This window comes from Acanthochromis polyacanthus, chromosome 17 (genome assembly GCF_021347895.1).
Source record: "Acanthochromis polyacanthus isolate Apoly-LR-REF ecotype Palm Island chromosome 17, KAUST_Apoly_ChrSc, whole genome shotgun sequence".
Lineage (NCBI taxonomy): Eukaryota > Metazoa > Chordata > Actinopteri > Pomacentridae > Acanthochromis > Acanthochromis polyacanthus.
Window position 1 is genome coordinate 37,368,710 of NC_067129.1, and position 16,307 is coordinate 37,385,016.

General features: G+C 42.9%; 1 protein-coding gene across 3 annotated transcripts in view; it reads right to left on the reverse strand.

The window, feature by feature from the left end:
- LOC110970730 (CLOCK-interacting pacemaker-like) overlaps nt 1-16,307 on the reverse strand; it is a 611,892-nt gene that overhangs the window by 502,659 nt on the left and 92,926 nt on the right. Inside the window, exon 5 of one of the 3 annotated variants that reach the window (XR_007937137.1) lies at nt 13,886-13,990. The exons of the other annotated variants lie outside the window; for them this stretch is intronic. The gene's annotated coding sequence lies outside the window, so the exon portion shown is untranslated. Of the gene's footprint in view, nt 1-13,885; nt 13,991-16,307 lie in introns of those variants that run through there. 3 annotated transcript variants of the gene reach the window in all.

The window sequence follows — 16,307 nt, forward strand, 5'->3', positions numbered from 1 at the left end:
ACCTCGGGTTGTTTGCAATTATCCAATGACATATTTCTCAAAACCTTTTAAAGCAGATGTTGGTGGACTAACCAGTGATTGAGCACATTTATTGGGCTGATTATTTACTGTAATTTTGTGTATTTTGTGGCGTTTTTAGCCAAACATTATGTGACTCTGCTGGTTAAAGTACGTTCAAAGCTAACAGTACTTCAACCAATGAACCTGCTACCGGTTGTTATTTGAGTGTGGTTTAAATATTACATGTGTTGATGCATATGCACCTTTATTAGGTCATTGATAAACACACTGACCTTATTAGTAAATGAATTTAATGCTGCTATTGCTAATTTTGCACAACTCTAGCACTTTAATATAGCACATTATTGCACATATTACTTTTTGATAATTGAATTTGACATGTCTATTTGGTTCATACATTATTTGTGATGAATTGATTACTTTCTGAATATTTATAGTACAATTAGTGTTTATTTAGAATGAATTTTGATTTGTGTACACATTGATTTACTTAGTTGGTCCTGTTTTGTACAGGCCAGGTTTTTGTTTGATGGCGAGCTAAGGAAAGGCTTCTAGCCCAAGGAAGAATCATCTCAACTCAACTCTACTGGAGATTCCTGCCAGGAACCCCCAACCTGCTCTGTCTGGGCTGGTAGGAGGCTCTCGTAGCCACCCTTTTGCACACTCACGCACTCGCACTTTAGTCTGCGACCCTACCTCATCCACGCATCCCCTTACTCACTCTCACGCTTCCCTCTGGAGACTAAAAATTATTGCGGGTCGTATGAACTGTCACTCCAACTGTGCAAATGAACTGAACTGTGCGAATTGAACTGAATCCCCCCTACATAATTAGTGGCGAGCTAGCCAGGAGAGAGAGTTTATTGAATTGTACTTATTTTTGATTTGGTTGTGGACAAAAATATACAACCTAAGATGGACATTTTTGAGAAATATGGCATAAAAATACCCAATTCAGTTTTGATTGAAGGAGTTACTAAAACAGAAGCAGATGATGAAGTCATTCACTTTTTGGGGAAATATGGAACGATTTCAAAAAGTCAAGTTATTGAAGAAACAGAGTCAGTGTTTAATCGTAAATGGATTGTTGAGTACAATTCGGGTTCCGCTGTAGTTGCGCTTCATGACATTTTGCCCTACACTTTCGTGAGTGATGATACAAAAGTAACTTATGAGATTTCTGCACTTTCAATGGCGTGCGCTACTCATATAGAGAAGCTAAAAACAAATGCTTATCTATCTGAACTGAAATTTGATTTTGGAGATTCACCCATTCCAAAAGAATGGAAAGAGAGAGTTATAAACAAACTGAATGAGATTCCAGAAGTCTTCTCCCACCACGACCTCGACTTCGGCAGAACTGATAAAGTCAAGCACAACATCAAATTGCACGACGAAACACCATTCAAACATCGTCCACGGCCGATCCATCCACAAGATATTGAGGCAGTCAGACAACACCTGCAAGACCTTCTGGAAGCTGGAGTAATCCGAGAGTCGGAGTCTCCGTTCGCCTCGCCCATTGTGGTGGTCCGTAAAAAGAATGGTGATATACGCCTGTGCATTGACTACCGGAAGCTGAACCTCCAAACCATTAAAGATGCCTACGCCCTTCCTAATTTGGAGGAGTCATTTTCGGCCCTGACTGGTTCAAGATGGTTCAGTGTGTTGGATTTGAAGTCTGGTTATTGTCAGATTGAGATGAGTGAAACAGACAAAGCGAAAACTGCATTTGTAACCCCGTTGGGGTTTTGGGAGTTCAATCGCATGCCGCAAGGTGTTACCAATGCTCCGTCTACGTTCCAACGCCTTATGGAAAAGTGCATGGCAGATCTCCATCTTAAAGAGGTTCTTGTGTTTTTAGACGACCTAATTGTCTTCTCTAGAACACTAGAAGAGCATGAGGTGCGCCTGCTGCGAGTACTCACCCGTCTGAAGGAGTACGGTCTTAAACTGTCCCCGGAGAAATGTAAATTTTTCCAAACCTCAGTTCGTTACCTGGGCCACGTGGTATCTGAGGGGGGAGTGGAGACCGATCCGGAGAAGATTTTGGCCTTAAAGACCTGGCCAATTCCACGAACCCTGCGAGAGCTGAAATCCTTTCTAGGATTTGCCGGATACTACCGGAGGTTTATCCGGGGATACGCCGCCATAGCCAAGCCACTGAATGACTTGACAAGGGGCTATACACCACCTCGCAGGTCTGGACAGAAAAAGTCGAACATCAAGTCTCAGGACTCAAAATATCAGCCATTTGGTGAGAGATGGTCCCCCAAATGTCAGCATGCCTTTGAGACCCTGATTGACCAGCTGACCACTGCACCGGTCCTGGGTTTCGCTGACCCAAAGAAGCCATATATTCTGCATACGGATGCGAGCGCCACAGGACTTGGCGCAGCGTTGTATCAGGAGCAAGACGGCCAATTTAGAGTTATTGCATATGCCAGTCGTGGATTATCCATCAGTGAATCGAGGTATCCAGCACATAAACTGGAGTTTTTGGCGTTGAAGTGGAGTATAACAGAAAAGTTTCATGACTATCTGTATGGGGCCAACTTTGTTGTGGTTACCGATAATAATCCCCTTACTTACATTCTCACCTCCGCCAAACTAGACGCTGCTAGTCATCGTTGGCTCGCTGCTCTTTCCACGTACACTTTCACCCTTCAGTACCGCGCTGGCAAGCAAAACCTTGACGCCGATGCATTGTCACGCCGTCCACACAATCTTGCTTCTGATGCTTCCTCCAACAGCGATCTCATCCGTCAGCTCACCCTTGAGTATAGCAGTGAACCCACATTCGAGGTTTCACCAGAGGTTGTTGCTGCCATTTGTCAAAGTTGTCTTGTGAGAACCTGCCCTCCAACTATCTCCGCTGATTTCCCCACCATCACGCTTGTCGAGTCCATGACTATGTCCGCCAGGGCCATTCCTCAGAGTTACTCTGACGAAAGTCATCATGGGTTGCCTGTCGTTCCATCCTTGTCTCAGCAAGAACTCAAGGAAAAGCAAAGATCTGATCCATCAATTAGAGAAGTCATCCACCAGCTGGAGACTGGGGAGCGAATACCTCCCACAGTAAGACAAGAGCTCCCAGAACTTGCTTTATTGCTCCGGGAGCTGAACCGCCTCGAGTTGCTTGATGATGTCTTGTATAGGAAGAGACAAGAGGGAGACCAAGTTCTTCTTCAGCTCGTCTTGCCGGAAGAGCTGAGATCCCTTGTGTTGAAAAGTTTCCACAACGACATGGGACATCTGGGTGTGGAACGAACCTTGGACCTCATTCGTTCAAGATTCTTTTGGCCATGCATGTCAGCAGATGTAGAGAATAAAATCAGAACCTGTAATCGGTGTGTTAGGAGAAAATCCCCGCCTGAGAGAGCCGCACCCTTGGTTACTATCATCACCACTCGCCCACTTGAGTTGATCTGTATGGACTTTCTGTCTCTCGAACCAGACCAAAGTAACACCAAAGACATACTCGTCCTTACAGACCATTTCACAAAATTTGCTGTGGCCTTACCAACGCCTAATCAAAAAGCACGAACAGTGGCGCGATGTTTATGGGAGAACTTTATAGTTTATTACGGCATCCCTGAGCGGCTTCATTCAGATCAAGGCCCTGATTTTGAGTCAAAACTCATAAAAGAACTCTGTGAAATTACTGGCATGGTGAAAACGAGGACTACTCCCTACCATCCACAGGGGAACCCCGTAGAACGGTTCAACCGAACACTCTTAAGTATGCTCGGAACTCTGGACCCAACGCAAAAGAAGCGGTGGAAACAGTATGTGAAGCCACTTTGTCATGCATACAACTGTACCAAGAGTGATGTGACTGGATTTGCGCCGTACGAATTAATGTTTGGTCGCTCACCTCGTCTTCCTGTTGACCTCGCATTTGGGCTTCCAGTACGGGAAAGTCAGTCTAAGTCACACTCACAGTACATTGAGCATTTACGCTCTAGGCTTGAACAAAGTTTTCAGCTGGCATCAAAGAACTCAGAGAAATCCGCTGAGAGAAATAAAACTAGATTTGACCAACGAATAATTCCATCTAGTTTGGAAGTCGGTGATCGTGTTCTTGTTCGCAATGTAAGACTACGTGGGAAACACAAATTAGAAGATAAATGGGAGCGTGAAGTCTATGTTGTTCTCAGCCGTGCTGGTGAACTCCCAGTATATACAGTGAGACCGGAAAAGAATGAAGACTCTCCAACTCGAACACTCCACCGTGATCTTCTACTTCCTTGTGGGTTTCTGCCAACTGATACTTACTGTCAACCTGAAAGTACGCCTCTTCGAAGGCCAGTGACTCGGAGTCAGCGAAAAGCTGCTGCCCAGACTGAGAACTTGGAGGATGAAGAGAATGATCATGATTTGTCTGTCTTTGCAAATCCCCTTCCAGAAACCTTTACATTTGAAAAACCAATCTCTAAAGCACCTTTAGCTCCAAGTCCAGCCAGTCATTCGTACTTATCAACATCCGATGACACCCCAATTTCCACACTTACCGAACCTATGGAACAACACTTGCCTGATCCTGAGGAGTCCTCTGCTGTTGTCACTTTGTTGTGGAAGGAAATCAAGAACATTTACCTGAATCTGATGACTCATCTGAAATCCTTCCTACTGTACCTGAAATGGATGGTATGGATGGGGAAACGGAAAATAGTGGCCAAGCAGAGACATCCCCAGAGTCAACCGACACTTCCGTTACACAGTCGGATGTTCATGACGACTCTGAGAGTCCTAGTCAACCTGTGGTTGAGTCTGAAATCATTCGTCGTTCTTTAAGACAACGTCGGCCACCTCAGCGTTTTGGCTATTCCACTCGAGGTAATCCTCTTATTTCGGTCGTTCAGACGCTTTTCCACAGTCTGGCAGACGCCTATGGTGAGGCATTTAATACTACCCCTGCAGCAAACTTTAATTTAGAATTACCAGTCCATATTGTGTAACATGCACACGGAGGTGCATGGTCTTAAGGGGTCTTCATTTACTAATAAGATTACATGTGTTGATGCATATGCACCTTTATTAGGTCATTGATAAACACACTGACCTTATTAGTAAATGAATTTAATGCTGCTATTGCTAATTTTGCACAACTCTAGCACTTTAATATAGCACATTATTGCACATATTACTTTTTGATAATTGAATTTGACATGTCTATTTGGTTCATACATTATTTGTGATGAATTGATTACTTTCTGAATATTTATAGTACAATTAGTGTTTATTTAGAATGAATTTTGATTTGTGTACACATTGATTTACTTAGTTGGTCCTGTTTTGTACAGGCCAGGTTTTTGTTTGATGGCGAGCTAAGGAAAGGCTTCTAGCCCAAGGAAGAATCATCTCAACTCAACTCTACTGGAGATTCCTGCCAGGAACCCCCAGCCTGCTCTGTCTGGGCTGGTAGGAGGCTCTCGTAGCCACCCTTTTGCACACTCACGCACTCGCACTTTAGTCTGCGACCCTACCTCATCCACACATCCCCTTACTCACTCTCACGCTTCCCTCTGGAGACTAAAAATTATTGCGGGTCGTATGAACTGTCACTCCAACTGTGCAAATGAACTAGGGCCTCATTTATAAAGCTTGCGTACGCACAAAACAGGGCTAGAAAGTGGCGTACGCCACTTTCTACGCAAAGGTTGTGATTTATAAAAACAAACTTGGTGTGAGAATGTGCGCACCGGTGCACCAACCTTGATTCTTGATGCTTCTTTACGCACAAAACAAGGCGTAAATCACAAACTTTGCGTAGAAAGTGACGTACGCTGTGTTCGTTGTGTTTTCTAAAAAAAACTTGGCGTGAGAATGTGCGCACCGGTGCGCCAACTTTGATGCTTGCTTAAGCACATTTTGGAGACAGAGGGAACGGCAGTGCCGGAGGATGAAGTGGCGAATTGAAACCAGATTGATCTCAAACTTTTATTGTCATCACATATTAGACTTGTAGAGCCGGATAATCATAAACCCTCATTGTTGTAGATGTTCATATAGTGCGCCATTCGGCTGACGACTGTATTTGCAGAACTATGTTCATACACGCGTGGACAAAATTGTTGGTACCCCTCAGTTAAAGAAGGAAAAACCCACAATTCTCACTGAAATCACTTGAAACTCACAAAAGTAACAATAAATAAAAATTTATTGAAAATTAAATAATCAAAAACAGCCATTACTTTTGAATTGTTGATTAACATAATTATTTAAAAAAACAAACTAATGAAACAGGCCTGGACAAAAATGATGGTACCTCTATAAAAGGTTGAAAACTATTTGACCAGAGTGACATGATTAACTCAGGTGTGTCATTTAATTGACATCACAGGTGTTTCCAAACTCATAATCAGTCAGTCTGCCTATTTAAAGGGAGACAAGTAGTCACCCTGCTGTTTGGTGAAAAGGTGTGTACCACACTGAACATGGACAACAGAAAGCGAAGGAGAGAATTGTCCCAGGACATCCGAAAAAAAATTATAGACAAACATCTTAAAGGTAAAGGCTATAAGACCATCTCTAAACAGCTTTAAGTTCCTGTGACAACAGTGGCTCATATTATTCAGAAGTTCAAGACCCACGGGACAGTAGCCAACCTCCCTGGACGTGGCCACAACAGGAAAATTGATGACAAATTGAAGAGACGGATCGTTCGAATTGTATCCAAAGAGCCCAGAGCAACCTCCAAAGAAATTAAAGGTGAACTCCAAGGCCAAGGTACATCAGTGTCAGATCGCACCATTCGTCGTTGTTTGAGCCAAAGTGGACTTCATGGGAGACGACCAAGGAGGACACCACTGCTGAAAAAAACTCATAAAAAAGCCAGACTGGAATTTGCAAAAATGCATGTTGACAAGCCACAAAGCTTCTGGGAGAATGTCCTTTGGGACAAACCAAACTGGAGACCAAACTGGAGCTTTTTGGTAAGGCACATCAACTCTATGTTCATAGACTCAAAAACCAAGCATACGAAGAAAAGAACACTGTCCCTACGGTGAAACATGGAGGAGGCTCAGTAATGTTTTGGGGCTGCTTTGCTGCATCTGGCACAGGGTGTCTTGAAAGTGTGCAAGGTACGATGAAATCTGAAGACTATCAAGGCATTCTGGAGAGAAATGTGCTGCCTAGTGTCAGAAAGCTTGGTCTCAGTCGCAGGTCATGGGTCTTCCAACAGGACAACGATCCAAAACACACAGCCAAAAACACCCAAGAATGGCTGAGAGAAAAGCGTTGGACTATTCTAAAGTGGCCTTCTATGAGCCCAGATCTGAATCCCATTGAACATATGTGGAAGGAGCTGAAACATGCCATTTGGAGAAGACACCCATCAAACCTGAGACAACTGGAGCTGTTTGCTCATGAGGAGTGGGCCAAAATACCTGTTGACAGCTGCAGAACGCTCATTGACAAATACAGAAATCGTTTAATTGCAGTGATTGCCTCAAAAGGTTGTGCAACAAAATATTAAGTTATGGGTACCATCATTTTTGTCCAGCCCTATTTCATTAGTTTGTTTTTTTTAAATAATTATGTTAATCAACAATTCAAAAGTGATGGCTGATTTTGATTATTTAATTTTCAATAAATTTTTATTTATTGTTACTTTTGTGAGTTTCAAGTGATTTCAGTGAGAATTGTGGGTTTTTCCTTCTTTGACTGAGGGGTACCAACAATTTTGTCCACGTGTGTATATTAACAGGAGCGGATTGAACATTATTTCATTCGGTCGTTTGACCGAAGGGCCGGTATCTGGGGCCGGTGCGGTGATCTTTATTAAATAATTTTGTTTACTGATCACCCGGCGCCTGTATGGCTCATCCATTTGTAGGGGTGGTCTCCGACGCAGTGGCTCGGGTTCGGTTCCTGTCCGCGGCACTTTTATGCATGTCTTCCCCAGACTCTTCTCCCCATTTCCTGTCACTCTTCACTGCAACTATCACAGTAAAAAGGCAAAAAAAAGTAAAGAATTTTGTTTATTTATCCACATGCGGCCGAATGGGATGAGCATCCAACCATTAATCAGCCCTGTACAGGCACGCAGGCACACATGCTTCACACCACAACTCCCGAGTGAAGATGAATTTCTCTATGTGAACCGAAAAAATGCACATTCAATCAGTGTGCAAATTATTTGTACATCGGACATGATCATAACAAATTTAGTGGCAGGGTGGCCTGGGTCACACATGATTCATTCATCCTGACGCACAGCAGTGAAAAGACTGCCGGCCGGCGCTGCGTGAAATGCCGTGGATCCCGCAGCTTATTTATATACAGATACATTCATGAGTTACTTTGCATTGACCATTCATGGTAAAATGTGGGTGTGTTGTGGGCGGAATGTGAGGTGGATCCACCTGTGCAATCTTCCAGCTGGTGTGCAATGTTTTATAAATGAGGCCCCTGAACTGTGCGAATTGAACTGAATCCCCTTTGTACATGAACTCTCTGGAACCCAAAAGGAACTTTCCGGTTCCTTTCCCTTACGAACTGTTTGAACTAAACCAGTGAATACTTGCGTATGAACTGTGCATTCCGCATTATTTTCTTTCATGTATTGGAATATTGAAACTTGCGAATTGTACATATGGTGATTAAGAACTTTTCTATTTTTATATATTTACACTGAATGGCCATTCATATTTTCTTTCACTGTCTAATTGTTATTGTTGTTTATTGTTTGGTGTCCACTAACTAAAATAATTACAATATATGGTGCTAAAACTAAACATAAATTCACTGTCTGTGCCTCCTCTCTCTCCTAGAGCCGTATCCTAATCTTCTGATATCTAGCCCTTCTATCACTTAATTTAATGATATGCAGCATGTACAGGCTACACACATCAATATTATGAATGCTACGCCAGCTAACGTGGTCCGAACACAGGATCAGAGGTCGACTATTTGCTAACCAGTTAGCCACTGCTAAGCTAGAAAGCTATGAAAACCATCTTATAAAACCTGAGAAACAGCAGCAATATTTCATTACCAGATCTGTATTCAGAACCTCCCACGTTGTTACACAATGGCCCATTAATCATATTGCTGAACTATATGATAATCATTGAAATTTCCCTTGAAGAACCAATAAACTGTTTAACATTATTAATACGAGTCTAAAACTTATTCAAAAGATCAAATTAACACAATGAAGTGAGGAATACTGGTAATGTGCAGCTATTTTTATAATTTCAAGGTAAAATGCTGATTGTTCTGTGATTTTCCAGCTTTGCAGATGTGAAAATTCAATGCATTCATTATTTATACACAGATTTCTTTGATGGTTTTTAGTTGTTGCTCAAATATATCAAGGCATTTAGCACTGCTGGAAATTATTACAGGCATTTTTTGTAACATTTTCTAACATCGTACGGACAAATTAATAATTAATGGAGAAAATGGTTTTAAATTACAGATGCTATCAACAACATTTCTTGTTAATTTTATTTAGTTGTCGGCCTAGGATGATGAGGTCCAGTTACCAGGATCACTACTCTGCAGCTTACTGGTTCCGTCCTGCAGCTCCTTCATGCTGTCCTCCTCGCTACAGACCAAATCAAGTAAGATTTTGATTTAATTAATAAACACCATACATTTACAATAAAAAAAATCAAGTAAGATTTGTTTAGACTATGCAGACATCAACATGATCAATATGTTATCTTTTGGCCCATCCTAAAATCACAACGTACAACATTTATTTTAATCAATCAATCAATCAATCAATCAATCAAAGTTTATTTCTATATCACTTTTCTTACATAAAGTAGCACTAAGTGCTTAACAAGTTAAAAACAAACAATAAAAAGACAATGCCCCACATCCCTCCCAACTCAACTCCCATCATACTCCCTATCAACACACACACACACACAGACAGTCACACAGCCACACACACACACATACACACTTCTACAACAGAAATAACTAGAAAAGCACTCGGAGAGCGCAAACCTCCGCCAGGCCATCTGTCTGTCTGTCTATTAACAGCATAACTCAAAAAGTCATGAACGGATTTTCACCAAATTTTTTACAGAATGTCCAGAAGAGCAAAAGTAACAATCGATTAGATTTTGGAGATGACCTGGATCACCGTCTGGATCCAGGATTTTTTTGAAGGACTCTGTACAATTGAGAGATGGCCGCCAAAATCCGTCCATAACTTTTTGAGTTATGCTGTTAACAGACAAACAGACAAACAAACTCCGATGATTACATAACCTCCTGGCGGAGGTAATAAGTTAACTGTGTTCATGAATATAGAAAATAATTACTGACAACTAATGCTGCTTGGGTGCTTTTATGCAGGATAAAGGAACCAGGATACTACTGTGGATCTGCTGCAGTATCTGGCAGACGTCAGAGGAATGGTTCTTGGAACAGATCTGAAGACACCGAGACCTGACCACTGCCCTGCTCCAGAACATCCAGAGGACGGATGAAAATTCAAACACCTTGGCTGGAGTGTTGGGACGCATGGTGTTGGTGCTGGAGTGACTGTCACAGAAATAAACTGCATTGTCCACTATTCCTGCCTTTTTTAGAAAGAGTAAACATATTTTTTTATAAATTCTTTTCCTTCTTAGCTATTTAAGTACACTGGTATTTTACTCTTGCACTTTGGGTGAATACAAATATATTTGTGATGAAAGATGCATGTTTTGTCTATAATCTACAGAGATTTTATTCAGTGTTAAGTGCACACTTCTACGTACACACATTTTGACAGATAATCAGTTGAGCTTTTCAAGCAGATTTCAATCTGAAACATATCAGCAACATACCAGTATGTTGTATCTTACAACATATGTCACACCAAGCTAGATAAACTGCACTACTGCAGCAGATATATTATTGAAGTGTGCTTACATTACATGTCTACATACACTGCTCACAAAAAGTTACTCAACTTTCAGGTGACATTTATGGAAATTGTAAAAATTAATGCTATGGTGATATTAAATCATGAAAGCAAGGCATTTAAGTAGAAACATGCAATAGTGATTTCCTCATCTCAAACAATTTATTAAAACAAAAGCTAACAGCAGTGAAGGGTATATCACAATAAAAATGTCTCATGACAGTTTGCACAGAACAGCAGCTTTCAGCTGAAATCCGGTACAGTTGTGTCCCACCAGTAGCATGGTCACGGATGTTCCCAGACAACAGCTGACCTCTGTCTCGTAATTAAGATCATCTATAAAGGTAAATATAGATACTATCATCAATTTATTGCGTTTGTTTAACCGCTATGTAGGTTAGCCGCAGCAAGACGGAGTATCTGTGTGTGAATGAGAGGGACCCAAGTGGAAGAGTGAGGTTACAGGGAGAAGAGATCAAGAAGGTGGAGGATTTTAAATACTTAGGGTCAACAGTCCAGAGCAATGGAGAGTGTGGAAAAGAGGTGAAGAAGCGTGTACGTGCAGGCTGGAACGGCTGGAGAAAAGTGTCAGGTGTGATAGAAGAGTTTCAGCTAAAATGAAAGGAAAGGTCTACAAAACTGTGGTGAGACCAGCCATGTTGTTTGGTCTGTAGACAGTGTCCCTGAGGAAAAGACAGGAGGCAGAGCTGGAGGTAGCAGAACTGAAGATGCTGAGGTTCTCTTTGGGAGTGACCAGGATGGATAGGATCAGGAATGAGTACATCAGAGGGACAGCACATGTTAGAGGCTTTGGAGATAAAGTCAGAGAGCCCAGACTGAGATGGTTCGGACATGTCCAGAGGAGAGAGAGTGAATATATTGGTAGAAGGATGGTGAGTTTCCCACTGCCAGGCAGGAGGCCTAGAGGAAGACCAAAGAGGAGGTTTATGGATGTGGTTAAAGAGAACATGAAGGTAGTTGGTGTGAGAGAAGAGGATGCAGCAGACAGGGTTAGATGGAGGCAATTGATTCGCTGTGGCGACCCCTGAAGGGAAAAGCCGAAAGGAAAAGAAGTTTAACCACTATGTAATGGATGCAAACGTATTTGAGGCTAAGTAGCTAAGCTAAATGAATTATGGAATAATAATAAACGTCAGAAGAACTGCAGCCTAGTGGCTCGGGGCTGTGAAGCCTGAGAACCTAATTTAAATAATAATAAAAACTGGGTAAGTTTTTCCCCATGTTTTGGAACAATAGCGCCATCAGCTGGAACCGAACAACTACACGACGCGCTCATGTTACGCGTTATGCTGCGCACGGTGCAGATCAACAACTATTGTGTACAATCAGAAATTGCGACCGCACGCGTGTGTGAGCGCGTAAAAGTATTTGTCAAACAGTGACAGACAGGCGTGTACACGCTGCTTGATACGCACGCAGCTTCTTGTTACGCGTGACAGAGTTCGCGCACGTCATTTCCGCGTACGTGTGAGCGCGTGACCGAAATGTTCTATTATCTTCATGTGAGCGTTAATGCATGCGTTTGTAAAAAAAACGCATGAATTTTACGCGTGACCGCTCCGCGTAGTGTGATTGCCGGTGCGCAGCAATGGTCACACGGGAACGCACGCGTGAACGGGAGGCCATTATAAGTCAATGGGGAAACTGCATTACGCGTCAGGCGCACAGGCGTCAAAGTACGCGCGCGTGTGACACGTTCAGTTGATAGCTGCGCACGCTTTTTGACACGATTCTGACGCCATAGATCAACAACTATTGTGTACAATCAGAAATTGCGACCGCACGCATTTGTGAGCGCGTAAAAGTATTTGTCAAACAGTGACAGACAGGCGTGTACACGCTGCTTGATACGCACGCAGCTTCTTGTTACGCGTGACAGAGTTCGCGCACGTCATTTCCGCGTACGTGTGAGCGCGTGACCGAAATGTTCTATTATCTTCATGTGAGCGTTAATGCGTGCGTTTGTAAAAAAAACGCATGAATTTTACGCGTGACCGCTCCGCGTAGTGTGATTGCCGGTGCGCAACAATGGTCACACGGGAACGCACGCGTGAACGGGAGGCCATTATAAGTCAATGGGGAAACTGCATTACGCGTCAGGCGCACAGGCGTCAAAGTACGTGCGCGTGTGACACGTTCAGTTGATAGCTGCGTACGCTTTTTGACACGATTCTGACGCCACACACACGCGCGCACGCACGCGCACAACCACTCACCACTGGCTGTAGGGAGACATGGCATGACACTGATGATTGTGGAAAACGCCTCCATTGGGCCGTCCACACTGGGAGGAGCTCCAGGCCATGCCCGCCAGAGGCGCCGACACCCAGACCCCCCCGACTCCGACAGACAGGGGGAACCCACACCAAGGTGGGGAGCCCCCCAAACAGCCGAGCCGAGGGGACCTGTGGACAACACCCCCAGCAGCAGACTAGACACAGCCCCCAATGTGGAGGACCCCCCTGAGGAAACACTGGAGTTAAAAGAAATAAAATAAAATAGAATAAATAAATAAGTAAATATATAAGTAAAGCATGGAAAGTGAAAACAGTAAAATACATAAGATAATAAATAAGTAATGATAAGAATTTAAGAAGGCTTAAAAGGTCAGTTAAAAGCCTGATTGAAAAGGTACTGATTGACAACAAGGGGCCAAGTGTCGAAGGTCAGTGATAGGTTGAGAAGTGAGTGGGGGCGTTAATAAGTCGCAGGCGCTGTGAACGAGGAGAGATGATATTTAAAGGTGGGACCTCACCTGGGGCATTTCAGTCTACTTGTCTGCTTCTGCAAGATAAGTTTGGCAGTAGTTGCGAATTTTCCATTTGGCACCGCCTAAGGGAATGTCTGTCACACAATTTTAGACCTACAAAATTTGAGGAAATGGCTGGTAAGTTGCTTCCTATATTACACCATCCATCCATTTTCTATACACCGCTTTATCCTCACTAGGGTCGCGGGGGGTGCTGGAGCCTATCCCAGCTGACTCGGGTGAAGGCAGGGGACACCCTGGACAGGTCGCCAGTCTGTCACAGGGCTACATATACAGACAAACAATCACACTCACATTCACACCTACAGGCAATTTAGAGTAGGGATGGTTCGATCCACTGGATCGATATCGAGTTAGATCCAGGCCAAAATGACTGGATCGAGCATCAGAGTTTTTTATTAGAACTCGTTCGATCCGATCCATAAGCCCAATCTATCTCATATATCCTCCTCTTCGCTTTTCACGACATGCCGTAACACAGACGAGCTGTTGCCATGGTTGCCATGTGCCCGTGTTTTCGTCACGTGAGCAGAGAGTGAACAGAAGCCGGCTGCAGAGCTGTGGTCATGTCTGCTGTGTGGAATTACTGTGCGAACGGAGGAGAAAAGTAAAATAGCTGAGTGCAACGTTTGCAAAATGAGTGTCTCAAGGGGTGGCAGCAAAACCAGACATTTTAACACAACGAACTTAATAAAGCATCTGCAGAAGCATCATGGAAAGCAGTACGGAGACTTTTTACAGGCGAGTGAAAAACAAAAAGTGAACCGCGGCAGCCATCGTTGAAAAGTACAAAACTCGCTCCAACGCCAAAATATAACAGAGAAAATTGTCAAGTTCATTTTTCTGGATGACCAACCACCTTGTGTGGTGGAAAATGTGGATTGTTGTAGTATTTTTTTGCGTCACATGTTTTATAGGATCTCGTCAGGTTTTTACAGACCTCGACGCATTTTACTCCTGTGCTGCTGAGGAATGTTTGCTCTGCAACACCAGTTGCAACAGTTGGCTGGTGACAATCACCTCAGGGGCCTGTTTGACGAAGAGTTTAATCCTCAACTCTGAGTTGATCTACTCTGAGATAGGAAACTGAGTTTTTGGTTTCACAACGGCTGATTTGAGTTGGTTTAATCAACTCGAAGTAGTTTCACTCCGAGTTAAGCACGTGCACCACAACTCTGAAAAGACAGCATCAATGGAGCCCTGATTCGATGAGTCACCATGGCAACAGGGAAACGAAGGTTTGCGTTTTTGAACTGGAAATTTTTAACGCACTCATATGGCGAGTTTGAACACGTTTTTAGAAAGAAGTGCAACACCGCTGCAGCTGCAAAAGAGAGGGAGACGGCGTGGAGAACATTGCTGCCCGTGTCAATGTGTAAGTTTAAATGTAGTCCTTTGTAATCATAATAATATTACAGGGAAAAACTGTCTGGATGGTAGAATATTAAGGTGAAATCCTGCGGGGGAGAAGCACACGTGGCAGCAGCTTAAGATGAAATATAAAAACATTGTTCAAACAGGTAAGACCTCAGCATAATCTCATGGAGGTACTTCATGTTGATCCTGTTTTACATTTTGAAGTAGCCTAAATATTAAGTGGCTGTTTGACTGTGCAGTTGTTTTATCCACACATAGCCTAAATGTCTGCATCCATATCATGTTCTGTTAAATAATTAAGCCTATTTAAACTAACACAGACTTCTGCTATATATATATATATATATATATATATATATATATATATATATAAGTTCTCTTTTGTGTCTTTTTTTGTCTTTTGGCCCCTTCACACCACAACAGACCTTATAACTGTAAGTAGGCAATACTCCAAAGATTTATCCAAGTGGTAGTTTAAGTGTACTGAAACATATCACTGATCTAGGATGAAGAGGATGAAACTGTGTCTGCTGCCTTTACAGAGGTTGATCCAGAAAGGCATATAGAGGTATGTTACTGATAGTTCTCTTCCCATTCACATTTTGGGTGGAATATAGAGTGTGATATTTAGCCTACACTGAAGTATTTCACATTCTCTTCCTTTTTAACAGAGCATGGCTGGACAGCAGCAGGATGGTTCCTCAGCTTCCAATGTAATGTATAGTGGATACATTAGAGTATATTAAAGGAGGGAGACAAGTGAATTATATTGTGAAAATCTTTAGGCTGCTGACCACGCTGCAGTCTGTTGCTCAGGTTAGACTCTCCATAAATCCTGGAGTCATGAAGAGACCCAGGCCGCTTGGCCTCCACATTAGAAATGATGTATGCAGCATCACATATGATCTGACAGTGCAGAGAATGACAGATGTTGAACTATGATGCAGTCTTTAACATTTAGAAACTGTAGTCAGTCTACCTGCAGCCTACCTGCACATTTATGCTGTGAATGGACTTCCTATTCATGATGTGAGGGAGCTGTGATGGGGATGTGTGTGCATCTATGCAGCCAATCACACTGAGAAATCCTAAAAGAAATTAAAGCTGCAAGCAGCGATGGACGGGTCCTCGCATCCACGCTGGTCGGCGAATCCACGCACGTCCACCAGGTGGCGCTGTGACTGAGAGTGTATGTCAGCCTCTGATTCGCATCTGGACCAGAGTCTGATCATACATGTAAAA